This window comes from Lissotriton vulgaris, chromosome 4_1 (assembly GCF_964263255.1).
Source record: "Lissotriton vulgaris chromosome 4_1, aLisVul1.2, whole genome shotgun sequence".
Lineage (NCBI taxonomy): Eukaryota > Metazoa > Chordata > Amphibia > Caudata > Salamandridae > Lissotriton > Lissotriton vulgaris.
Genome location: NC_141691.1, coordinates 520,166,357 through 520,188,928, shown reverse-complemented (window position 1 = coordinate 520,188,928; position 22,572 = coordinate 520,166,357). Strand labels below are relative to the sequence as shown.

At 52.1% G+C, this 22,572-nt stretch overlaps 32 non-coding genes across 32 annotated transcripts; 11 read left to right on the top strand and 21 right to left on the bottom strand.

The window, feature by feature from the left end:
- Nucleotides 1–324: 324 nt before the first annotated feature.
- TRNAE-UUC (transfer RNA glutamic acid (anticodon UUC)) lies at nt 325–396 on the bottom strand. Its single transcript has one exon. It is a non-coding gene; the product is annotated as a tRNA-Glu (tRNA).
- Nucleotides 397–639: 243 nt separating this feature from the next.
- Nucleotides 640–722, top strand: TRNAL-UAA (transfer RNA leucine (anticodon UAA)). Its single transcript has one exon. It is a non-coding gene; the product is annotated as a tRNA-Leu (tRNA).
- Nucleotides 723–1,816: 1,094 nt separating this feature from the next.
- On the bottom strand, nt 1,817–1,888 carry TRNAE-CUC (transfer RNA glutamic acid (anticodon CUC)). The gene has a single exon. It is a non-coding gene; the product is annotated as a tRNA-Glu (tRNA).
- Nucleotides 1,889–2,506: 618 nt separating this feature from the next.
- Nucleotides 2,507–2,578, bottom strand: TRNAE-UUC (transfer RNA glutamic acid (anticodon UUC)). Its single transcript has one exon. It is a non-coding gene; the product is annotated as a tRNA-Glu (tRNA).
- A 243-nt stretch (nt 2,579–2,821) lies between these two features.
- Nucleotides 2,822–2,904, top strand: TRNAL-UAA (transfer RNA leucine (anticodon UAA)). The gene has a single exon. It is a non-coding gene; the product is annotated as a tRNA-Leu (tRNA).
- A 1,094-nt stretch (nt 2,905–3,998) lies between these two features.
- TRNAE-CUC (transfer RNA glutamic acid (anticodon CUC)) lies at nt 3,999–4,070 on the bottom strand. Its single transcript has one exon. It is a non-coding gene; the product is annotated as a tRNA-Glu (tRNA).
- Nucleotides 4,071–4,688: 618 nt separating this feature from the next.
- On the bottom strand, nt 4,689–4,760 carry TRNAE-UUC (transfer RNA glutamic acid (anticodon UUC)). The gene has a single exon. It is a non-coding gene; the product is annotated as a tRNA-Glu (tRNA).
- Nucleotides 4,761–5,003: 243 nt separating this feature from the next.
- On the top strand, nt 5,004–5,086 carry TRNAL-UAA (transfer RNA leucine (anticodon UAA)). The gene has a single exon. It is a non-coding gene; the product is annotated as a tRNA-Leu (tRNA).
- A 1,094-nt stretch (nt 5,087–6,180) lies between these two features.
- On the bottom strand, nt 6,181–6,252 carry TRNAE-CUC (transfer RNA glutamic acid (anticodon CUC)). Its single transcript has one exon. It is a non-coding gene; the product is annotated as a tRNA-Glu (tRNA).
- A 618-nt stretch (nt 6,253–6,870) lies between these two features.
- On the bottom strand, nt 6,871–6,942 carry TRNAE-UUC (transfer RNA glutamic acid (anticodon UUC)). The gene has a single exon. It is a non-coding gene; the product is annotated as a tRNA-Glu (tRNA).
- Nucleotides 6,943–7,185: 243 nt separating this feature from the next.
- Nucleotides 7,186–7,268, top strand: TRNAL-UAA (transfer RNA leucine (anticodon UAA)). Its single transcript has one exon. It is a non-coding gene; the product is annotated as a tRNA-Leu (tRNA).
- Nucleotides 7,269–8,362: 1,094 nt separating this feature from the next.
- On the bottom strand, nt 8,363–8,434 carry TRNAE-CUC (transfer RNA glutamic acid (anticodon CUC)). The gene has a single exon. It is a non-coding gene; the product is annotated as a tRNA-Glu (tRNA).
- A 618-nt stretch (nt 8,435–9,052) lies between these two features.
- TRNAE-UUC (transfer RNA glutamic acid (anticodon UUC)) lies at nt 9,053–9,124 on the bottom strand. Its single transcript has one exon. It is a non-coding gene; the product is annotated as a tRNA-Glu (tRNA).
- A 243-nt stretch (nt 9,125–9,367) lies between these two features.
- On the top strand, nt 9,368–9,450 carry TRNAL-UAA (transfer RNA leucine (anticodon UAA)). Its single transcript has one exon. It is a non-coding gene; the product is annotated as a tRNA-Leu (tRNA).
- Nucleotides 9,451–10,544: 1,094 nt separating this feature from the next.
- TRNAE-CUC (transfer RNA glutamic acid (anticodon CUC)) lies at nt 10,545–10,616 on the bottom strand. The gene has a single exon. It is a non-coding gene; the product is annotated as a tRNA-Glu (tRNA).
- A 618-nt stretch (nt 10,617–11,234) lies between these two features.
- On the bottom strand, nt 11,235–11,306 carry TRNAE-UUC (transfer RNA glutamic acid (anticodon UUC)). The gene has a single exon. It is a non-coding gene; the product is annotated as a tRNA-Glu (tRNA).
- A 243-nt stretch (nt 11,307–11,549) lies between these two features.
- TRNAL-UAA (transfer RNA leucine (anticodon UAA)) lies at nt 11,550–11,632 on the top strand. The gene has a single exon. It is a non-coding gene; the product is annotated as a tRNA-Leu (tRNA).
- A 1,094-nt stretch (nt 11,633–12,726) lies between these two features.
- Nucleotides 12,727–12,798, bottom strand: TRNAE-CUC (transfer RNA glutamic acid (anticodon CUC)). Its single transcript has one exon. It is a non-coding gene; the product is annotated as a tRNA-Glu (tRNA).
- Nucleotides 12,799–13,416: 618 nt separating this feature from the next.
- Nucleotides 13,417–13,488, bottom strand: TRNAE-UUC (transfer RNA glutamic acid (anticodon UUC)). Its single transcript has one exon. It is a non-coding gene; the product is annotated as a tRNA-Glu (tRNA).
- A 243-nt stretch (nt 13,489–13,731) lies between these two features.
- Nucleotides 13,732–13,814, top strand: TRNAL-UAA (transfer RNA leucine (anticodon UAA)). The gene has a single exon. It is a non-coding gene; the product is annotated as a tRNA-Leu (tRNA).
- A 1,094-nt stretch (nt 13,815–14,908) lies between these two features.
- On the bottom strand, nt 14,909–14,980 carry TRNAE-CUC (transfer RNA glutamic acid (anticodon CUC)). The gene has a single exon. It is a non-coding gene; the product is annotated as a tRNA-Glu (tRNA).
- A 618-nt stretch (nt 14,981–15,598) lies between these two features.
- TRNAE-UUC (transfer RNA glutamic acid (anticodon UUC)) lies at nt 15,599–15,670 on the bottom strand. Its single transcript has one exon. It is a non-coding gene; the product is annotated as a tRNA-Glu (tRNA).
- A 243-nt stretch (nt 15,671–15,913) lies between these two features.
- Nucleotides 15,914–15,996, top strand: TRNAL-UAA (transfer RNA leucine (anticodon UAA)). The gene has a single exon. It is a non-coding gene; the product is annotated as a tRNA-Leu (tRNA).
- A 1,094-nt stretch (nt 15,997–17,090) lies between these two features.
- Nucleotides 17,091–17,162, bottom strand: TRNAE-CUC (transfer RNA glutamic acid (anticodon CUC)). Its single transcript has one exon. It is a non-coding gene; the product is annotated as a tRNA-Glu (tRNA).
- A 618-nt stretch (nt 17,163–17,780) lies between these two features.
- On the bottom strand, nt 17,781–17,852 carry TRNAE-UUC (transfer RNA glutamic acid (anticodon UUC)). The gene has a single exon. It is a non-coding gene; the product is annotated as a tRNA-Glu (tRNA).
- Nucleotides 17,853–18,095: 243 nt separating this feature from the next.
- On the top strand, nt 18,096–18,178 carry TRNAL-UAA (transfer RNA leucine (anticodon UAA)). The gene has a single exon. It is a non-coding gene; the product is annotated as a tRNA-Leu (tRNA).
- A 1,094-nt stretch (nt 18,179–19,272) lies between these two features.
- On the bottom strand, nt 19,273–19,344 carry TRNAE-CUC (transfer RNA glutamic acid (anticodon CUC)). Its single transcript has one exon. It is a non-coding gene; the product is annotated as a tRNA-Glu (tRNA).
- A 618-nt stretch (nt 19,345–19,962) lies between these two features.
- On the bottom strand, nt 19,963–20,034 carry TRNAE-UUC (transfer RNA glutamic acid (anticodon UUC)). Its single transcript has one exon. It is a non-coding gene; the product is annotated as a tRNA-Glu (tRNA).
- A 243-nt stretch (nt 20,035–20,277) lies between these two features.
- TRNAL-UAA (transfer RNA leucine (anticodon UAA)) lies at nt 20,278–20,360 on the top strand. Its single transcript has one exon. It is a non-coding gene; the product is annotated as a tRNA-Leu (tRNA).
- Nucleotides 20,361–21,454: 1,094 nt separating this feature from the next.
- On the bottom strand, nt 21,455–21,526 carry TRNAE-CUC (transfer RNA glutamic acid (anticodon CUC)). The gene has a single exon. It is a non-coding gene; the product is annotated as a tRNA-Glu (tRNA).
- Nucleotides 21,527–22,144: 618 nt separating this feature from the next.
- On the bottom strand, nt 22,145–22,216 carry TRNAE-UUC (transfer RNA glutamic acid (anticodon UUC)). Its single transcript has one exon. It is a non-coding gene; the product is annotated as a tRNA-Glu (tRNA).
- Nucleotides 22,217–22,459: 243 nt separating this feature from the next.
- Nucleotides 22,460–22,542, top strand: TRNAL-UAA (transfer RNA leucine (anticodon UAA)). The gene has a single exon. It is a non-coding gene; the product is annotated as a tRNA-Leu (tRNA).
- The last annotated feature ends 30 nt before the right edge of the window (nt 22,543–22,572 follow it).

Sequence of the window (22,572 nt, the reverse complement as noted above, 5' to 3'; positions counted from 1 at the left end):
GAAGAATACATTGCGCTTAAGCGATTCAAGAGTGCAAAGGAGAAGAGTGCTCCAAAGTAGATGTATGCATCACAGCAGGGTTTTCCAGCAATTTACCTTTCTGTTGAGCTGGTACTGCACTTCACGCCAACATAGAGCACCTGACTGGGTGGGGGACTGCGTGCGCACAAAGGTGGCTTAGGTCAATGGGGGCAAAGCAACCTGGGGCACAGGAGAACAAGCCCAATTCCTCCGCTTTCATCTATTGGGAGGGGTGCCTTTTTAAAGACCTTCTTTTAAAAAAGATACACAGACAAATTAAGCAATCTATGCTTTAGAGGGATCTTCCCTGACCGGGAATCGAACCCGGGCCGCGGCGGTGAAAGCACCGAATCCTAGCCACTAGACCACCAGGGAGTAGATGCTCTAGTGAGCCTGCCTTGCTCACCCCCTTATTGTGACTAAGCTAACTCCAATATAAAAATTAACGGTAAGGTCCGAGTGGGAGAAAGTTAGGTGTCACACAGTGTGTTTGTTATAAGCAATTACTTTTAACCTCCTGCAAAAGCCTTTTAACTCTGCAATCACCTCTTGCTGGACAGCTGGTGCTACAGTAGCAAGCATAAAAAGGGAGTTGAAGAAAGTAAATCCTTGGGTCTCACCAGGGTGGCCGAGTGGTTAAGGCGTTGGACTTAAGATCCAATGGACGTTTGTCCGCATGGGTTCGAGCCCCATTCCTGGTATGGGTTTTCAGCAGGTTTGTAGGAACGTGCAGATGCTTTTGAAAAGCATTTTCCTCCGCCCTCCTCGGCCTCCCACTGCCCCTCCCCAACGGTCCCCATTCAAGCCTCAGGTGTGGAGTCTGCTGCTACTCTTCTACCAGCATGGATGCTTCCCAGAGCAATGAAGTGCCATCTACACAGAGCCCCTGCCTAGAGAAATACACCTCCTATGTCTTTTTCCACTATAGGGAGCAGGAGAAACTGATTGCTTCCTGGGCAACATGGGTCTGCCACTAGAATTTGCAGATTTCTCCCCTTTTTTTGATTTACGCCTACAGGCTCTCCCTTCCCAGTGGAGCAGGATCTGCTGATGCAGGCCCGGCTGGCTCAAACGTGCAAAGGGTTCTCCACAGGCCTCTGGGAAAGAAATTGAGCAGAGTTTCCTGCCCCGCCTCCTCTCGCCTTCCGAACGGGCTTCCAAACGGGCAATGCCCTGACGGGTCCCCCACAACCTATCCTGCCCATGCCCACACCCCTGTATATGAGGGTGACCCATGTCCCTCACCCTCCATGCTCGAATGGAAGGCCTGTGTGTCCTGAGGGGAGCACCAGACAGGCATCTCTCAGGCCAGGCAGACACCTGCAGTACCTGTTAAGCTCCAAAGCCTGTACATTCCCAAGATGCAACACGTCACTATGCAAATCAGGCAGCCCTTGCCACACCCTCCCCGCCTCTGGCCTCTGCCGCTTTCCGTACGTGCAGCTCAGCTTTTTCTTACCCAGAGGCAGACTTCCGTTTTAGCAAACAGGTGGGTTGCAGTGGGTCCAGGACGCCATTTGGAGACAAAGCCTGCGGCCCAGTCAAAGGAGGACTACCTGCCACAGGCCATGGGGTCAGAAGCCTACAAAAGGAAGCGCGCCTCGGAATACAGGATCTCACTTGCTCAAGAGCCTTGCCTCCCACCATGGGAAGCAGCTCTAAAGGAACCTTGCGAAAATCATATTTTGAGCGATACTGCGTCATGCTAGGCAAATTGTGAGTCAGAAAAGCAACTTCATTTTGAGAAGCCCTGACCTACGGGAAGGAAAAGCTTTCAAGGTCAGAAGAGGGACTTTTCCCTGACCGGGAATCGAACCCGGGCCGCGGCGGTGAGAGCGCCGAATCCTAACCACTAGACCACCAGGGAGCCCAGAGCCGTGCAGCAAAAGTTCATACACTGCTCTCCGAGTGACAAAGCTCATGGGGGCTGAAAACATATTTTATTCTACAGCAAATATGAATCGGAACTTAATCCTCATGATGCCACCAGACTGCCTGTCACTTCCAGGCACAGGCCATCCTCTCCCCCTTGCTACTGAACCGATGAATTCCTGCACAATCAGGATCCCCGGGAAAACCCAAGAGGGACACCTAGTGGCTGCTGATGGCGCACAGACAGCTGGTACACCTTCTCTCACCTATCTCGTTATTCAGCTTGCTGGAAGAATACATTGCGCTTAAGCCATTCAAGAGTGCAAAGGAGAAGAGTGCTCCAAAGTAGATGTATGCATCACAGCAGGGTTTTCCAGCAATTTACCTTTCTGTTGAGCTGGTACTGCACTTCACGCCAACATAGAGCACCTGACTGGGTGGGGGACTGCGTGCGCACAAAGGTGGCTTAGGTCAATGGGGGCAAAGCAACCTGGGGCACAGGAGAACAAGCCCCATTCCTCCGCTTTCATCTATTGGGAGGGGTGCCTTTTTAAAGACCTTCTTTTAAAAAAGATACACAGACAAATTAAGCAATCTATGCTTTAGAGGGATCTTCCCTGACCGGGAATCGAACCCGGGCCGCGGCGGTGAAAGCGCCGAATCCTAGCCACTAGACCACCAGGGAGTAGATGCTCTAGTGTGCCTGCCTTGCTCACCCCCTTATTGTGACTAAGCTAACTCCAATATAAAAATTAACGGTAAGGTCCGAGTGGGAGAAAGTTAGGTGTCACACAGTGTGTTTGTTATAAGCAATTACTTTTAACCTCCTGCAAAAGCCTTTTAACTCTGCAATCACCTCTTGCTGGACAGCTGGTGCTACAGTAGCAAGCATAAAAAGGGAGTTGAAGAAAGTAAATCCTTGGGTCTCACCAGGGTGGCCGAGTGGTTAAGGCGTTGGACTTAAGATCCAATGGACGTTTGTCCGCATGGGTTCGAGCCCCATTCCTGGTATGGGTTTTCAGCAGGTTTGTAGGAACGTGCAGATGCTTTTGAAAAGCATTTTCCTCCGCCCTCCTCGGCCTCCCACTGCCCCTCCCCAACGGTCCCCATTCAAGCCTCAGGTGTGGAGTCTGCTGCTACTCTTCTACCAGCATGGATGCTTCCCAGAGCAATGAAGTGCCATCTACACAGAGCCCCTGCCTAGAGAAATACACCTCCTATGTCTTTTTCCACTATAGGGAGCAGGAGAAACTGATTGCTTCCTGGGCAACATGGGTCTGCCACTAGAATTTGCAGATTTCTCCCCTTTTTTTGATTTACGCCTACAGGCTCTCCCTTCCCAGTGGAGCAGGATCTGCTGATGCAGGCCCGGCTGGCTCAAACGTGCAAAGGGTTCTCCACAGGCCTCTGGGAAAGAAATTGAGCAGAGTTTCCTGCCCCGCCTCCTCTCGCCTTCCGAACGGGCTTCCAAACGGGCAATGCCCTGACGGGTCCCCCACAACCTATCCTGCCCATGCCCACACCCCTGTATATGAGGGTGACCCATGTCCCTCACCCTCCATGCTCGAATGGAAGGCCTGTGTGTCCTGAGGGGAGCACCAGACAGGCATCTCTCAGGCCAGGCAGACACCTGCAGTACCTGTTAAGCTCCAAAGCCTGTACATTCCCAAGATGCAACACGTCACTATGCAAATCAGGCAGCCCTTGCCACACCCTCCCCGCCTCTGGCCTCTGCCGCTTTCCGTACGTGCAGCTCAGCTTTTTCTTACCCAGAGGCAGACTTCCGTTTTAGCAAACAGGTGGGTTGCAGTGGGTCCAGGACGCCATTTGGAGACAAAGCCTGCGGCCCAGTCAAAGGAGGACTACCTGCCACAGGCCATGGGGTCAGAAGCCTACAAAAGGAAGCGCGCCTCGGAATACAGGATCTCACTTGCTCAAGAGCCTTGCCTCCCACCATGGGAAGCAGCTCTAAAGGAACCTTGCGAAAATCATATTTTGAGCGATACTGCGTCATGCTAGGCAAATTGTGAGTCAGAAAAGCAACTTCATTTTGAGAAGCCCTGACCTACGGGAAGGAAAAGCTTTCAAGGTCAGAAGAGGGACTTTTCCCTGACCGGGAATCGAACCCGGGCCGCGGCGGTGAGAGCGCCGAATCCTAACCACTAGACCACCAGGGAGCCCAGAGCCGTGCAGCAAAAGTTCATACACTGCTCTCCGAGTGACAAAGCTCATGGGGGCTGAAAACATATTTTATTCTACAGCAAATATGAATCGGAACTTAATCCTCATGATGCCACCAGACTGCCTGTCACTTCCAGGCACAGGCCATCCTCTCCCCCTTGCTACTGAACCGATGAATTCCTGCACAATCAGGATCCCCGGGAAAACCCAAGAGGGACACCTAGTGGCTGCTGATGGCGCACAGACAGCTGGTACACCTTCTCTCACCTATCTCGTTATTCAGCTTGCTGGAAGAATACATTGCGCTTAAGCGATTCAAGAGTGCAAAGGAGAAGAGTGCTCCAAAGTAGATGTATGCATCACAGCAGGGTTTTCCAGCAATTTACCTTTCTGTTGAGCTGGTACTGCACTTCACGCCAACATAGAGCACCTGACTGGGTGGGGGACTGCGTGCGCACAAAGGTGGCTTAGGTCAATGGGGGCAAAGCAACCTGGGGCACAGGAGAACAAGCCCAATTCCTCCGCTTTCATCTATTGGGAGGGGTGCCTTTTTAAAGACCTTCTTTTAAAAAAGATACACAGACAAATTAAGCAATCTATGCTTTAGAGGGATCTTCCCTGACCGGGAATCGAACCCGGGCCGCGGCGGTGAAAGCACCGAATCCTAGCCACTAGACCACCAGGGAGTAGATGCTCTAGTGAGCCTGCCTTGCTCACCCCCTTATTGTGACTAAGCTAACTCCAATATAAAAATTAACGGTAAGGTCCGAGTGGGAGAAAGTTAGGTGTCACACAGTGTGTTTGTTATAAGCAATTACTTTTAACCTCCTGCAAAAGCCTTTTAACTCTGCAATCACCTCTTGCTGGACAGCTGGTGCTACAGTAGCAAGCATAAAAAGGGAGTTGAAGAAAGTAAATCCTTGGGTCTCACCAGGGTGGCCGAGTGGTTAAGGCGTTGGACTTAAGATCCAATGGACGTTTGTCCGCATGGGTTCGAGCCCCATTCCTGGTATGGGTTTTCAGCAGGTTTGTAGGAACGTGCAGATGCTTTTGAAAAGCATTTTCCTCCGCCCTCCTCGGCCTCCCACTGCCCCTCCCCAACGGTCCCCATTCAAGCCTCAGGTGTGGAGTCTGCTGCTACTCTTCTACCAGCATGGATGCTTCCCAGAGCAATGAAGTGCCATCTACACAGAGCCCCTGCCTAGAGAAATACACCTCCTATGTCTTTTTCCACTATAGGGAGCAGGAGAAACTGATTGCTTCCTGGGCAACATGGGTCTGCCACTAGAATTTGCAGATTTCTCCCCTTTTTTTGATTTACGCCTACAGGCTCTCCCTTCCCAGTGGAGCAGGATCTGCTGATGCAGGCCCGGCTGGCTCAAACGTGCAAAGGGTTCTCCACAGGCCTCTGGGAAAGAAATTGAGCAGAGTTTCCTGCCCCGCCTCCTCTCGCCTTCCGAACGGGCTTCCAAACGGGCAATGCCCTGACGGGTCCCCCACAACCTATCCTGCCCATGCCCACACCCCTGTATATGAGGGTGACCCATGTCCCTCACCCTCCATGCTCGAATGGAAGGCCTGTGTGTCCTGAGGGGAGCACCAGACAGGCATCTCTCAGGCCAGGCAGACACCTGCAGTACCTGTTAAGCTCCAAAGCCTGTACATTCCCAAGATGCAACACGTCACTATGCAAATCAGGCAGCCCTTGCCACACCCTCCCCGCCTCTGGCCTCTGCCGCTTTCCGTACGTGCAGCTCAGCTTTTTCTTACCCAGAGGCAGACTTCCGTTTTAGCAAACAGGTGGGTTGCAGTGGGTCCAGGACGCCATTTGGAGACAAAGCCTGCGGCCCAGTCAAAGGAGGACTACCTGCCACAGGCCATGGGGTCAGAAGCCTACAAAAGGAAGCGCGCCTCGGAATACAGGATCTCACTTGCTCAAGAGCCTTGCCTCCCACCATGGGAAGCAGCTCTAAAGGAACCTTGCGAAAATCATATTTTGAGCGATACTGCGTCATGCTAGGCAAATTGTGAGTCAGAAAAGCAACTTCATTTTGAGAAGCCCTGACCTACGGGAAGGAAAAGCTTTCAAGGTCAGAAGAGGGACTTTTCCCTGACCGGGAATCGAACCCGGGCCGCGGCGGTGAGAGCGCCGAATCCTAACCACTAGACCACCAGGGAGCCCAGAGCCGTGCAGCAAAAGTTCATACACTGCTCTCCGAGTGACAAAGCTCATGGGGGCTGAAAACATATTTTATTCTACAGCAAATATGAATCGGAACTTAATCCTCATGATGCCACCAGACTGCCTGTCACTTCCAGGCACAGGCCATCCTCTCCCCCTTGCTACTGAACCGATGAATTCCTGCACAATCAGGATCCCCGGGAAAACCCAAGAGGGACACCTAGTGGCTGCTGATGGCGCACAGACAGCTGGTACACCTTCTCTCACCTATCTCGTTATTCAGCTTGCTGGAAGAATACATTGCGCTTAAGCGATTCAAGAGTGCAAAGGAGAAGAGTGCTCCAAAGTAGATGTATGCATCACAGCAGGGTTTTCCAGCAATTTACCTTTCTGTTGAGCTGGTACTGCACTTCACGCCAACATAGAGCACCTGACTGGGTGGGGGACTGCGTGCGCACAAAGGTGGCTTAGGTCAATGGGGGCAAAGCAACCTGGGGCACAGGAGAACAAGCCCAATTCCTCCGCTTTCATCTATTGGGAGGGGTGCCTTTTTAAAGACCTTCTTTTAAAAAAGATACACAGACAAATTAAGCAATCTATGCTTTAGAGGGATCTTCCCTGACCGGGAATCGAACCCGGGCCGCGGCGGTGAAAGCGCCGAATCCTAGCCACTAGACCACCAGGGAGTAGATGCTCTAGTGTAACTGTCTTGCTCACCCCCTTATTGTGACTAAGCTAACTCCAATATAAAAATTAACGGTAAGGTCCGAGTGGGAGAAAGTTAGGTGTCACACAGTGTGTTTGTTATAAGCAATTACTTTTAACCTCCTGCAAAAGCCTTTTAACTCTGCAATCACCTCTTGCTGGACAGCTGGTGCTACAGTAGCAAGCATAAAAAGGGAGTTGAAGAAAGTAAATCCTTGGGTCTCACCAGGGTGGCCGAGTGGTTAAGGCGTTGGACTTAAGATCCAATGGACGTTTGTCCGCATGGGTTCGAGCCCCATTCCTGGTATGGGTTTTCAGCAGGTTTGTAGGAACGTGCAGATGCTTTTGAAAAGCATTTTCCTCCGCCCTCCTCGGCCTCCCACTGCCCCTCCCCAACGGTCCCCATTCAAGCCTCAGGTGTGGAGTCTGCTGCTACTCTTCTACCAGCATGGATGCTTCCCAGAGCAATGAAGTGCCATCTACACAGAGCCCCTGCCTAGAGAAATACACCTCCTATGTCTTTTTCCACTATAGGGAGCAGGAGAAACTGATTGCTTCCTGGGCAACATGGGTCTGCCACTAGAATTTGCAGATTTCTCCCCTTTTTTTGATTTACGCCTACAGGCTCTCCCTTCCCAGTGGAGCAGGATCTGCTGATGCAGGCCCGGCTGGCTCAAACGTGCAAAGGGTTCTCCACAGGCCTCTGGGAAAGAAATTGAGCAGAGTTTCCTGCCCCGCCTCCTCTCGCCTTCCGAACGGGCTTCCAAACGGGCAATGCCCTGACGGGTCCCCCACAACCTATCCTGCCCATGCCCACACCCCTGTATATGAGGGTGACCCATGTCCCTCACCCTCCATGCTCGAATGGAAGGCCTGTGTGTCCTGAGGGGAGCACCAGACAGGCATCTCTCAGGCCAGGCAGACACCTGCAGTACCTGTTAAGCTCCAAAGCCTGTACATTCCCAAGATGCAACACGTCACTATGCAAATCAGGCAGCCCTTGCCACACCCTCCCCGCCTCTGGCCTCTGCCGCTTTCCGTACGTGCAGCTCAGCTTTTTCTTACCCAGAGGCAGACTTCCGTTTTAGCAAACAGGTGGGTTGCAGTGGGTCCAGGACGCCATTTGGAGACAAAGCCTGCGGCCCAGTCAAAGGAGGACTACCTGCCACAGGCCATGGGGTCAGAAGCCTACAAAAGGAAGCGCGCCTCGGAATACAGGATCTCACTTGCTCAAGAGCCTTGCCTCCCACCATGGGAAGCAGCTCTAAAGGAACCTTGCGAAAATCATATTTTGAGCGATACTGCGTCATGCTAGGCAAATTGTGAGTCAGAAAAGCAACTTCATTTTGAGAAGCCCTGACCTACGGGAAGGAAAAGCTTTCAAGGTCAGAAGAGGGACTTTTCCCTGACCGGGAATCGAACCCGGGCCGCGGCGGTGAGAGCGCCGAATCCTAACCACTAGACCACCAGGGAGCCCAGAGCCGTGCAGCAAAAGTTCATACACTGCTCTCCGAGTGACAAAGCTCATGGGGGCTGAAAACATATTTTATTCTACAGCAAATATGAATCGGAACTTAATCCTCATGATGCCACCAGACTGCCTGTCACTTCCAGGCACAGGCCATCCTCTCCCCCTTGCTACTGAACCGATGAATTCCTGCACAATCAGGATCCCCGGGAAAACCCAAGAGGGACACCTAGTGGCTGCTGATGGCGCACAGACAGCTGGTACACCTTCTCTCACCTATCTCGTTATTCAGCTTGCTGGAAGAATACATTGCGCTTAAGCGATTCAAGAGTGCAAAGGAGAAGAGTGCTCCAAAGTAGATGTATGCATCACAGCAGGGTTTTCCAGCAATTTACCTTTCTGTTGAGCTGGTACTGCACTTCACGCCAACATAGAGCACCTGACTGGGTGGGGGACTGCGTGCGCACAAAGGTGGCTTAGGTCAATGGGGGCAAAGCAACCTGGGGCACAGGAGAACAAGCCCAATTCCTCCGCTTTCATCTATTGGGAGGGGTGCCTTTTTAAAGACCTTCTTTTAAAAAAGATACACAGACAAATTAAGCAATCTATGCTTTAGAGGGATCTTCCCTGACCAGGAATCGAACCCGGGCCGCGGCGGTGAAAGCGCCGAATCCTAGCCACTAGACCACCAGGGAGTAGATGCTCTAGTGTAACTGTCTTGCTCACCCCCTTATTGTGACTAAGCTAACTCCAATATAAAAATTAACGGTAAGGTCCGAGTGGGAGAAAGTTAGGTGTCACACAGTGTGTTTGTTATAAGCAATTACTTTTAACCTCCTGCAAAAGCCTTTTAACTCTGCAATCACCTCTTGCTGGACAGCTGGTGCTACAGTAGCAAGCATAAAAAGGGAGTTGAAGAAAGTAAATCCTTGGGTCTCACCAGGGTGGCCGAGTGGTTAAGGCGTTGGACTTAAGATCCAATGGACGTTTGTCCGCATGGGTTCGAGCCCCATTCCTGGTATGGGTTTTCAGCAGGTTTGTAGGAACGTGCAGATGCTTTTGAAAAGCATTTTCCTCCGCCCTCCTCGGCCTCCCACTGCCCCTCCCCAACGGTCCCCATTCAAGCCTCAGGTGTGGAGTCTGCTGCTACTCTTCTACCAGCATGGATGCTTCCCAGAGCAATGAAGTGCCATCTACACAGAGCCCCTGCCTAGAGAAATACACCTCCTATGTCTTTTTCCACTATAGGGAGCAGGAGAAACTGATTGCTTCCTGGGCAACATGGGTCTGCCACTAGAATTTGCAGATTTCTCCCCTTTTTTTGATTTACGCCTACAGGCTCTCCCTTCCCAGTGGAGCAGGATCTGCTGATGCAGGCCCGGCTGGCTCAAACGTGCAAAGGGTTCTCCACAGGCCTCTGGGAAAGAAATTGAGCAGAGTTTCCTGCCCCGCCTCCTCTCGCCTTCCGAACGGGCTTCCAAACGGGCAATGCCCTGACGGGTCCCCCACAACCTATCCTGCCCATGCCCACACCCCTGTATATGAGGGTGACCCATGTCCCTCACCCTCCATGCTCGAATGGAAGGCCTGTGTGTCCTGAGGGGAGCACCAGACAGGCATCTCTCAGGCCAGGCAGACACCTGCAGTACCTGTTAAGCTCCAAAGCCTGTACATTCCCAAGATGCAACACGTCACTATGCAAATCAGGCAGCCCTTGCCACACCCTCCCCGCCTCTGGCCTCTGCCGCTTTCCGTACGTGCAGCTCAGCTTTTTCTTACCCAGAGGCAGACTTCCGTTTTAGCAAACAGGTGGGTTGCAGTGGGTCCAGGACGCCATTTGGAGACAAAGCCTGCGGCCCAGTCAAAGGAGGACTACCTGCCACAGGCCATGGGGTCAGAAGCCTACAAAAGGAAGCGCGCCTCGGAATACAGGATCTCACTTGCTCAAGAGCCTTGCCTCCCACCATGGGAAGCAGCTCTAAAGGAACCTTGCGAAAATCATATTTTGAGCGATACTGCGTCATGCTAGGCAAATTGTGAGTCAGAAAAGCAACTTCATTTTGAGAAGCCCTGACCTACGGGAAGGAAAAGCTTTCAAGATCAGAAGAGGGACTTTTCCCTGACCGGGAATCGAACCCGGGCCGCGGCGGTGAGAGCGCCGAATCCTAACCACTAGACCACCAGGGAGCCCAGAGCCGTGCAGCAAAAGTTCATACACTGCTCTCCGAGTGACAAAGCTCATGGGGGCTGAAAACATATTTTATTCTACAGCAAATATGAATCGGAACTTAATCCTCATGATGCCACCAGACTGCCTGTCACTTCCAGGCACAGGCCATCCTCTCCCCCTTGCTACTGAACCGATGAATTCCTGCACAATCAGGATCCCCGGGAAAACCCAAGAGGGACACCTAGTGGCTGCTGATGGCGCACAGACAGCTGGTACACCTTCTCTCACCTATCTCGTTATTCAGCTTGCTGGAAGAATACATTGCGCTTAAGCCATTCAAGAGTGCAAAGGAGAAGAGTGCTCCAAAGTAGATGTATGCATCACAGCAGGGTTTTCCAGCAATTTACCTTTCTGTTGAGCTGGTACTGCACTTCACGCCAACATAGAGCACCTGACTGGGTGGGGGACTGCGTGCGCACAAAGGTGGCTTAGGTCAATGGGGGCAAAGCAACCTGGGGCACAGGAGAACAAGCCCCATTCCTCCGCTTTCATCTATTGGGAGGGGTGCCTTTTTAAAGACCTTCTTTTAAAAAAGATACACAGACAAATTAAGCAATCTATGCTTTAGAGGGATCTTCCCTGACCGGGAATCGAACCCGGGCCGCGGCGGTGAAAGCGCCGAATCCTAGCCACTAGACCACCAGGGAGTAGATGCTCTAGTGTGCCTGCCTTGCTCACCCCCTTATTGTGACTAAGCTAACTCCAATATAAAAATTAACGGTAAGGTCCGAGTGGGAGAAAGTTAGGTGTCACACAGTGTGTTTGTTATAAGCAATTACTTTTAACCTCCTGCAAAAGCCTTTTAACTCTGCAATCACCTCTTGCTGGACAGCTGGTGCTACAGTAGCAAGCATAAAAAGGGAGTTGAAGAAAGTAAATCCTTGGGTCTCACCAGGGTGGCCGAGTGGTTAAGGCGTTGGACTTAAGATCCAATGGACGTTTGTCCGCATGGGTTCGAGCCCCATTCCTGGTATGGGTTTTCAGCAGGTTTGTAGGAACGTGCAGATGCTTTTGAAAAGCATTTTCCTCCGCCCTCCTCGGCCTCCCACTGCCCCTCCCCAACGGTCCCCATTCAAGCCTCAGGTGTGGAGTCTGCTGCTACTCTTCTACCAGCATGGATGCTTCCCAGAGCAATGAAGTGCCATCTACACAGAGCCCCTGCCTAGAGAAATACACCTCCTATGTCTTTTTCCACTATAGGGAGCAGGAGAAACTGATTGCTTCCTGGGCAACATGGGTCTGCCACTAGAATTTGCAGATTTCTCCCCTTTTTTTGATTTACGCCTACAGGCTCTCCCTTCCCAGTGGAGCAGGATCTGCTGATGCAGGCCCGGCTGGCTCAAACGTGCAAAGGGTTCTCCACAGGCCTCTGGGAAAGAAATTGAGCAGAGTTTCCTGCCCCGCCTCCTCTCGCCTTCCGAACGGGCTTCCAAACGGGCAATGCCCTGACGGGTCCCCCACAACCTATCCTGCCCATGCCCACACCCCTGTATATGAGGGTGACCCATGTCCCTCACCCTCCATGCTCGAATGGAAGGCCTGTGTGTCCTGAGGGGAGCACCAGACAGGCATCTCTCAGGCCAGGCAGACACCTGCAGTACCTGTTAAGCTCCAAAGCCTGTACATTCCCAAGATGCAACACGTCACTATGCAAATCAGGCAGCCCTTGCCACACCCTCCCCGCCTCTGGCCTCTGCCGCTTTCCGTACGTGCAGCTCAGCTTTTTCTTACCCAGAGGCAGACTTCCGTTTTAGCAAACAGGTGGGTTGCAGTGGGTCCAGGACGCCATTTGGAGACAAAGCCTGCGGCCCAGTCAAAGGAGGACTACCTGCCACAGGCCATGGGGTCAGAAGCCTACAAAAGGAAGCGCGCCTCGGAATACAGGATCTCACTTGCTCAAGAGCCTTGCCTCCCACCATGGGAAGCAGCTCTAAAGGAACCTTGCGAAAATCATATTTTGAGCGATACTGCGTCATGCTAGGCAAATTGTGAGTCAGAAAAGCAACTTCATTTTGAGAAGCCCTGACCTACGGGAAGGAAAAGCTTTCAAGGTCAGAAGAGGGACTTTTCCCTGACCGGGAATCGAACCCGGGCCGCGGCGGTGAGAGCGCCGAATCCTAACCACTAGACCACCAGGGAGCCCAGAGCCGTGCAGCAAAAGTTCATACACTGCTCTCCGAGTGACAAAGCTCATGGGGGCTGAAAACATATTTTATTCTACAGCAAATATGAATCGGAACTTAATCCTCATGATGCCACCAGACTGCCTGTCACTTCCAGGCACAGGCCATCCTCTCCCCCTTGCTACTGAACCGATGAATTCCTGCACAATCAGGATCCCCGGGAAAACCCAAGAGGGACACCTAGTGGCTGCTGATGGCGCACAGACAGCTGGTACACCTTCTCTCACCTATCTCGTTATTCAGCTTGCTGGAAGAATACATTGCGCTTAAGCGATTCAAGAGTGCAAAGGAGAAGAGTGCTCCAAAGTAGATGTATGCATCACAGCAGGGTTTTCCAGCAATTTACCTTTCTGTTGAGCTGGTACTGCACTTCACGCCAACATAGAGCACCTGACTGGGTGGGGGACTGCGTGCGCACAAAGGTGGCTTAGGTCAATGGGGGCAAAGCAACCTGGGGCACAGGAGAACAAGCCCAATTCCTCCGCTTTCATCTATTGGGAGGGGTGCCTTTTTAAAGACCTTCTTTTAAAAAAGATACACAGACAAATTAAGCAATCTATGCTTTAGAGGGATCTTCCCTGACCGGGAATCGAACCCGGGCCGCGGCGGTGAAAGCACCGAATCCTAGCCACTAGACCACCAGGGAGTAGATGCTCTAGTGAGCCTGCCTTGCTCACCCCCTTATTGTGACTAAGCTAACTCCAATATAAAAATTAACGGTAAGGTCCGAGTGGGAGAAAGTTAGGTGTCACACAGTGTGTTTGTTATAAGCAATTACTTTTAACCTCCTGCAAAAGCCTTTTAACTCTGCAATCACCTCTTGCTGGACAGCTGGTGCTACAGTAGCAAGCATAAAAAGGGAGTTGAAGAAAGTAAATCCTTGGGTCTCACCAGGGTGGCCGAGTGGTTAAGGCGTTGGACTTAAGATCCAATGGACGTTTGTCCGCATGGGTTCGAGCCCCATTCCTGGTATGGGTTTTCAGCAGGTTTGTAGGAACGTGCAGATGCTTTTGAAAAGCATTTTCCTCCGCCCTCCTCGGCCTCCCACTGCCCCTCCCCAACGGTCCCCATTCAAGCCTCAGGTGTGGAGTCTGCTGCTACTCTTCTACCAGCATGGATGCTTCCCAGAGCAATGAAGTGCCATCTACACAGAGCCCCTGCCTAGAGAAATACACCTCCTATGTCTTTTTCCACTATAGGGAGCAGGAGAAACTGATTGCTTCCTGGGCAACATGGGTCTGCCACTAGAATTTGCAGATTTCTCCCCTTTTTTTGATTTACGCCTACAGGCTCTCCCTTCCCAGTGGAGCAGGATCTGCTGATGCAGGCCCGGCTGGCTCAAACGTGCAAAGGGTTCTCCACAGGCCTCTGGGAAAGAAATTGAGCAGAGTTTCCTGCCCCGCCTCCTCTCGCCTTCCGAACGGGCTTCCAAACGGGCAATGCCCTGACGGGTCCCCCACAACCTATCCTGCCCATGCCCACACCCCTGTATATGAGGGTGACCCATGTCCCTCACCCTCCATGCTCGAATGGAAGGCCTGTGTGTCCTGAGGGGAGCACCAGACAGGCATCTCTCAGGCCAGGCAGACACCTGCAGTACCTGTTAAGCTCCAAAGCCTGTACATTCCCAAGATGCAACAGGTCACTATGCAAATCAGGCAGCCCTTGCCACACCCTCCCCGCCTCTGGCCTCTGCCGCTTTCCGTACGTGCAGCTCAGCTTTTTCTTACCCAGAGGCAGACTTCCGTTTTAGCAAACAGGTGGGTTGCAGTGGGTCCAGGACGCCATTTGGAGACAAAGCCTGCGGCCCAGTCAAAGGAGGACTACCTGCCACAGGCCATGGGGTCAGAAGCCTACAAAAGGAAGCGCGCCTCGGAATACAGGATCTCACTTGCTCAAGAGCCTTGCCTCCCACCATGGGAAGCAGCTCTAAAGGAACCTTGCGAAAATCATATTTTGAGCGATACTGCGTCATGCTAGGCAAATTGTGAGTCAGAAAAGCAACTTCATTTTGAGAAGCCCTGACCTACGGGAAGGAAAAGCTTTCAAGGTCAGAAGAGGGACTTTTCCCTGACCGGGAATCGAACCCGGGCCGCGGCGGTGAGAGCGCCGAATCCTAACCACTAGACCACCAGGGAGCCCAGAGCCGTGCAGCAAAAGTTCATACACTGCTCTCCGAGTGACAAAGCTCATGGGGGCTGAAAACATATTTTATTCTACATCAAATATGAATCGGAACTTAATCCTCATGATGCCACCAGACTGCCTGTCACTTCCAGGCACAGGCCATCCTCTCCCCCTTGCTACTGAACCGATGAATTCCTGCACAATCAGGATCCCCGGGAAAACCCAAGAGGGACACCTAGTGGCTGCTGATGGCGCACAGACAGCTGGTACACCTTCTCTCACCTATCTCGTTATTCAGCTTGCTGGAAGAATACATTGCGCTTAAGCCATTCAAGAGTGCAAAGGAGAAGAGTGCTCCAAAGTAGATGTATGCATCACAGCAGGGTTTTCCAGCAATTTACCTTTCTGTTGAGCTGGTACTGCACTTCACGCCAACATAGAGCACCTGACTGGGTGGGGGACTGCGTGCGCACAAAGGTGGCTTAGGTCAATGGGGGCAAAGCAACCTGGGGCACAGGAGAACAAGCCCCATTCCTCCGCTTTCATCTATTGGGAGGGGTGCCTTTTTAAAGACCTTCTTTTAAAAAAGATACACAGACAAATTAAGCAATCTATGCTTTAGAGGGATCTTCCCTGACCGGGAATCGAACCCGGGCCGCGGCGGTGAAAGCGCCGAATCCTAGCCACTAGACCACCAGGGAGTAGATGCTCTAGTGTGCCTGCCTTGCTCACCCCCTTATTGTGACTAAGCTAACTCCAATATAAAAATTAACGGTAAGGTCCGAGTGGGAGAAAGTTAGGTGTCACACAGTGTGTTTGTTATAAGCAATTACTTTTAACCTCCTGCAAAAGCCTTTTAACTCTGCAATCACCTCTTGCTGGACAGCTGGTGCTACAGTAGCAAGCATAAAAAGGGAGTTGAAGAAAGTAAATCCTTGGGTCTCACCAGGGTGGCCGAGTGGTTAAGGCGTTGGACTTAAGATCCAATGGACGTTTGTCCGCATGGGTTCGAGCCCCATTCCTGGTATGGGTTTTCAGCAGGTTTGTAGGAACGTGCAGATGCTTTTGAAAAGCATTTTCCTCCGCCCTCCTCGGCCTCCCACTGCCCCTCCCCAACGGTCCCCATTCAAGCCTCAGGTGTGGAGTCTGCTGCTACTCTTCTACCAGCATGGATGCTTCCCAGAGCAATGAAGTGCCATCTACACAGAGCCCCTGCCTAGAGAAATACACCTCCTATGTCTTTTTCCACTATAGGGAGCAGGAGAAACTGATTGCTTCCTGGGCAACATGGGTCTGCCACTAGAATTTGCAGATTTCTCCCCTTTTTTTGATTTACGCCTACAGGCTCTCCCTTCCCAGTGGAGCAGGATCTGCTGATGCAGGCCCGGCTGGCTCAAACGTGCAAAGGGTTCTCCACAGGCCTCTGGGAAAGAAATTGAGCAGAGTTTCCTGCCCCGCCTCCTCTCGCCTTCCGAACGGGCTTCCAAACGGGCAATGCCCTGACGGGTCCCCCACAACCTATCCTGCCCATGCCCACACCCCTGTATATGAGGGTGACCCATGTCCCTCACCCTCCATGCTCGAATGGAAGGCCTGTGTGTCCTGAGGGGAGCACCAGACAGGCATCTCTCAGGCCAGGCAGACACCTGCAGTACCTGTTAAGCTCCAAAGCCTGTACATTCCCAAGATGCAACACGTCACTATGCAAATCAGGCAGCCCTTGCCACACCCTCCCCGCCTCTGGCCTCTGCCGCTTTCCGTACGTGCAGCTCAGCTTTTTCTTACCCAGAGGCAGACTTCCGTTTTAGCAAACAGGTGGGTTGCAGTGGGTCCAGGACGCCATTTGGAGACAAAGCCTGCGGCCCAGTCAAAGGAGGACTACCTGCCACAGGCCATGGGGTCAGAAGCCTACAAAAGGAAGCGCGCCTCGGAATACAGGATCTCACTTGCTCAAGAGCCTTGCCTCCCACCATGGGAAGCAGCTCTAAAGGAACCTTGCGAAAATCATATTTTGAGCGATACTGCGTCATGCTAGGCAAATTGTGAGTCAGAAAAGCAACTTCATTTTGAGAAGCCCTGACCTACGGGAAGGAAAAGCTTTCAAGGTCAGAAGAGGGACTTTTCCCTGACCGGGAATCGAACCCGGGCCGCGGCGGTGAGAGCGCCGAATCCTAACCACTAGACCACCAGGGAGCCCAGAGCCGTGCAGCAAAAGTTCATACACTGCTCTCCGAGTGACAAAGCTCATGGGGGCTGAAAACATATTTTATTCTACAGCAAATATGAATCGGAACTTAATCCTCATGATGCCACCAGACTGCCTGTCACTTCCAGGCACAGGCCATCCTCTCCCCCTTGCTACTGAACCGATGAATTCCTGCACAATCAGGATCCCCGGGAAAACCCAAGAGGGACACCTAGTGGCTGCTGATGGCGCACAGACAGCTGGTACACCTTCTCTCACCTATCTCGTTATTCAGCTTGCTGGAAGAATACATTGCGCTTAAGCCATTCAAGAGTGCAAAGGAGAAGAGTGCTCCAAAGTAGATGTATGCATCACAGCAGGGTTTTCCAGCAATTTACCTTTCTGTTGAGCTGGTACTGCACTTCACGCCAACATAGAGCACCTGACTGGGTGGGGGACTGCGTGCGCACAAAGGTGGCTTAGGTCAATGGGGGCAAAGCAACCTGGGGCACAGGAGAACAAGCCCCATTCCTCCGCTTTCATCTATTGGGAGGGGTGCCTTTTTAAAGACCTTCTTTTAAAAAAGATACACAGACAAATTAAGCAATCTATGCTTTAGAGGGATCTTCCCTGACCGGGAATCGAACCCGGGCCGCGGCGGTGAAAGCGCCGAATCCTAGCCACTAGACCACCAGGGAGTAGATGCTCTAGTGTGCCTGCCTTGCTCACCCCCTTATTGTGACTAAGCTAACTCCAATATAAAAATTAACGGTAAGGTCCGAGTGGGAGAAAGTTAGGTGTCACACAGTGTGTTTGTTATAAGCAATTACTTTTAACCTCCTGCAAAAGCCTTTTAACTCTGCAATCACCTCTTGCTGGACAGCTGGTGCTACAGTAGCAAGCATAAAAAGGGAGTTGAAGAAAGTAAATCCTTGGGTCTCACCAGGGTGGCCGAGTGGTTAAGGCGTTGGACTTAAGATCCAATGGACGTTTGTCCGCATGGGTTCGAGCCCCATTCCTGGTATGGGTTTTCAGCAGGTTTGTAGGAACGTGCAGATGCTTTTGAAAAGCATTTTCCTCCGCCCTCCTCGGCCTCCCACTGCCCCTCCCCAACGGTCCCCATTCAAGCCTCAGGTGTGGAGTCTGCTGCTACTCTTCTACCAGCATGGATGCTTCCCAGAGCAATGAAGTGCCATCTACACAGAGCCCCTGCCTAGAGAAATACACCTCCTATGTCTTTTTCCACTATAGGGAGCAGGAGAAACTGATTGCTTCCTGGGCAACATGGGTCTGCCACTAGAATTTGCAGATTTCTCCCCTTTTTTTGATTTACGCCTACAGGCTCTCCCTTCCCAGTGGAGCAGGATCTGCTGATGCAGGCCCGGCTGGCTCAAACGTGCAAAGGGTTCTCCACAGGCCTCTGGGAAAGAAATTGAGCAGAGTTTCCTGCCCCGCCTCCTCTCGCCTTCCGAACGGGCTTCCAAACGGGCAATGCCCTGACGGGTCCCCCACAACCTATCCTGCCCATGCCCACACCCCTGTATATGAGGGTGACCCATGTCCCTCACCCTCCATGCTCGAATGGAAGGCCTGTGTGTCCTGAGGGGAGCACCAGACAGGCATCTCTCAGGCCAGGCAGACACCTGCAGTACCTGTTAAGCTCCAAAGCCTGTACATTCCCAAGATGCAACACGTCACTATGCAAATCAGGCAGCCCTTGCCACACCCTCCCCGCCTCTGGCCTCTGCCGCTTTCCGTACGTGCAGCTCAGCTTTTTCTTACCCAGAGGCAGACTTCCGTTTTAGCAAACAGGTGGGTTGCAGTGGGTCCAGGACGCCATTTGGAGACAAAGCCTGCGGCCCAGTCAAAGGAGGACTACCTGCCACAGGCCATGGGGTCAGAAGCCTACAAAAGGAAGCGCGCCTCGGAATACAGGATCTCACTTGCTCAAGAGCCTTGCCTCCCACCATGGGAAGCAGCTCTAAAGGAACCTTGCGAAAATCATATTTTGAGCGATACTGCGTCATGCTAGGCAAATTGTGAGTCAGAAAAGCAACTTCATTTTGAGAAGCCCTGACCTACGGGAAGGAAAAGCTTTCAAGGTCAGAAGAGGGACTTTTCCCTGACCGGGAATCGAACCCGGGCCGCGGCGGTGAGAGCGCCGAATCCTAACCACTAGACCACCAGGGAGCCCAGAGCCGTGCAGCAAAAGTTCATACACTGCTCTCCGAGTGACAAAGCTCATGGGGGCTGAAAACATATTTTATTCTACAGCAAATATGAATCGGAACTTAATCCTCATGATGCCACCAGACTGCCTGTCACTTCCAGGCACAGGCCATCCTCTCCCCCTTGCTACTGAACCGATGAATTCCTGCACAATCAGGATCCCCGGGAAAACCCAAGAGGGACACCTAGTGGCTGCTGATGGCGCACAGACAGCTGGTACACCTTCTCTCACCTATCTCGTTATTCAGCTTGCTGGAAGAATACATTGCGCTTAAGCGATTCAAGAGTGCAAAGGAGAAGAGTGCTCCAAAGTAGATGTATGCATCACAGCAGGGTTTTCCAGCAATTTACCTTTCTGTTGAGCTGGTACTGCACTTCACGCCAACATAGAGCACCTGACTGGGTGGGGGACTGCGTGCGCACAAAGGTGGCTTAGGTCAATGGGGGCAAAGCAACCTGGGGCACAGGAGAACAAGCCCAATTCCTCCGCTTTCATCTATTGGGAGGGGTGCCTTTTTAAAGACCTTCTTTTAAAAAAGATACACAGACAAATTAAGCAATCTATGCTTTAGAGGGATCTTCCCTGACCGGGAATCGAACCCGGGCCGCGGCGGTGAAAGCACCGAATCCTAGCCACTAGACCACCAGGGAGTAGATGCTCTAGTGAGCCTGCCTTGCTCACCCCCTTATTGTGACTAAGCTAACTCCAATATAAAAATTAACGGTAAGGTCCGAGTGGGAGAAAGTTAGGTGTCACACAGTGTGTTTGTTATAAGCAATTACTTTTAACCTCCTGCAAAAGCCTTTTAACTCTGCAATCACCTCTTGCTGGACAGCTGGTGCTACAGTAGCAAGCATAAAAAGGGAGTTGAAGAAAGTAAATCCTTGGGTCTCACCAGGGTGGCCGAGTGGTTAAGGCGTTGGACTTAAGATCCAATGGACGTTTGTCCGCATGGGTTCGAGCCCCATTCCTGGTATGGGTTTTCAGCAGGTTTGTAGGAACGTGCAGATGCTTTTGAAAAGCATTTTCCTCCGCCCTCCTCGGCCTCCCACTGCCCCTCCCCAACGGTCCCCATTCAAGCCTCAGGTGTGGAGTCTGCTGCTACTCTTCTACCAGCATGGATGCTTCCCAGAGCAATGAAGTGCCATCTACACAGAGCCCCTGCCTAGAGAAATACACCTCCTATGTCTTTTTCCACTATAGGGAGCAGGAGAAACTGATTGCTTCCTGGGCAACATGGGTCTGCCACTAGAATTTGCAGATTTCTCCCCTTTTTTTGATTTACGCCTACAGGCTCTCCCTTCCCAGTGGAGCAGGATCTGCTGATGCAGGCCCGGCTGGCTCAAACGTGCAAAGGGTTCTCCACAGGCCTCTGGGAAAGAAATTGAGCAGAGTTTCCTGCCCCGCCTCCTCTCGCCTTCCGAACGGGCTTCCAAACGGGCAATGCCCTGACGGGTCCCCCACAACCTATCCTGCCCATGCCCACACCCCTGTATATGAGGGTGACCCATGTCCCTCACCCTCCATGCTCGAATGGAAGGCCTGTGTGTCCTGAGGGGAGCACCAGACAGGCATCTCTCAGGCCAGGCAGACACCTGCAGTACCTGTTAAGCTCCAAAGCCTGTACATTCCCAAGATGCAACACGTCACTATGCAAATCAGGCAGCCCTTGCCACACCCTCCCCGCCTCTGGCCTCTGCCGCTTTCCGTACGTGCAGCTCAGCTTTTTCTTACCCAGAGGCAGACTTCCGTTTTAGCAAACAGGTGGGTTGCAGTGGGTCCAGGACGCCATTTGGAGACAAAGCCTGCGGCCCAGTCAAAGGAGGACTACCTGCCACAGGCCATGGGGTCAGAAGCCTACAAAAGGAAGCGCGCCTCGGAATACAGGATCTCACTTGCTCAAGAGCCTTGCCTCCCACCATGGGAAGCAGCTCTAAAGGAACCTTGCGAAAATCATATTTTGAGCGATACTGCGTCATGCTAGGCAAATTGTGAGTCAGAAAAGCAACTTCATTTTGAGAAGCCCTGACCTACGGGAAGGAAAAGCTTTCAAGGTCAGAAGAGGGACTTTTCCCTGACCGGGAATCGAACCCGGGCCGCGGCGGTGAGAGCGCCGAATCCTAACCACTAGACCACCAGGGAGCCCAGAGCCGTGCAGCAAAAGTTCATACACTGCTCTCCGAGTGACAAAGCTCATGGGGGCTGAAAACATATTTTATTCTACAGCAAATATGAATCGGAACTTAATCCTCATGATGCCACCAGACTGCCTGTCACTTCCAGGCACAGGCCATCCTCTCCCCCTTGCTACTGAACCGATGAATTCCTGCACAATCAGGATCCCCGGGAAAACCCAAGAGGGACACCTAGTGGCTGCTGATGGCGCACAGACAGCTGGTACACCTTCTCTCACCTATCTCGTTATTCAGCTTGCTGGAAGAATACATTGCGCTTAAGCCATTCAAGAGTGCAAAGGAGAAGAGTGCTCCAAAGTAGATGTATGCATCACAGCAGGGTTTTCCAGCAATTTACCTTTCTGTTGAGCTGGTACTGCACTTCACGCCAACATAGAGCACCTGACTGGGTGGGGGACTGCGTGCGCACAAAGGTGGCTTAGGTCAATGGGGGCAAAGCAACCTGGGGCACAGGAGAACAAGCCCCATTCCTCCGCTTTCATCTATTGGGAGGGGTGCCTTTTTAAAGACCTTCTTTTAAAAAAGATACACAGACAAATTAAGCAATCTATGCTTTAGAGGGATCTTCCCTGACCGGGAATCGAACCCGGGCCGCGGCGGTGAAAGCGCCGAATCCTAGCCACTAGACCACCAGGGAGTAGATGCTCTAGTGTGCCTGCCTTGCTCACCCCCTTATTGTGACTAAGCTAACTCCAATATAAAAATTAACGGTAAGGTCCGAGTGGGAGAAAGTTAGGTGTCACACAGTGTGTTTGTTATAAGCAATTACTTTTAACCTCCTGCAAAAGCCTTTTAACTCTGCAATCACCTCTTGCTGGACAGCTGGTGCTACAGTAGCAAGCATAAAAAGGGAGTTGAAGAAAGTAAATCCTTGGGTCTCACCAGGGTGGCCGAGTGGTTAAGGCGTTGGACTTAAGATCCAATGGACGTTTGTCCGCATGGGTTCGAGCCCCATTCCTGGTATGGGTTTTCAGCAGGTTTGTAGGAACGTGC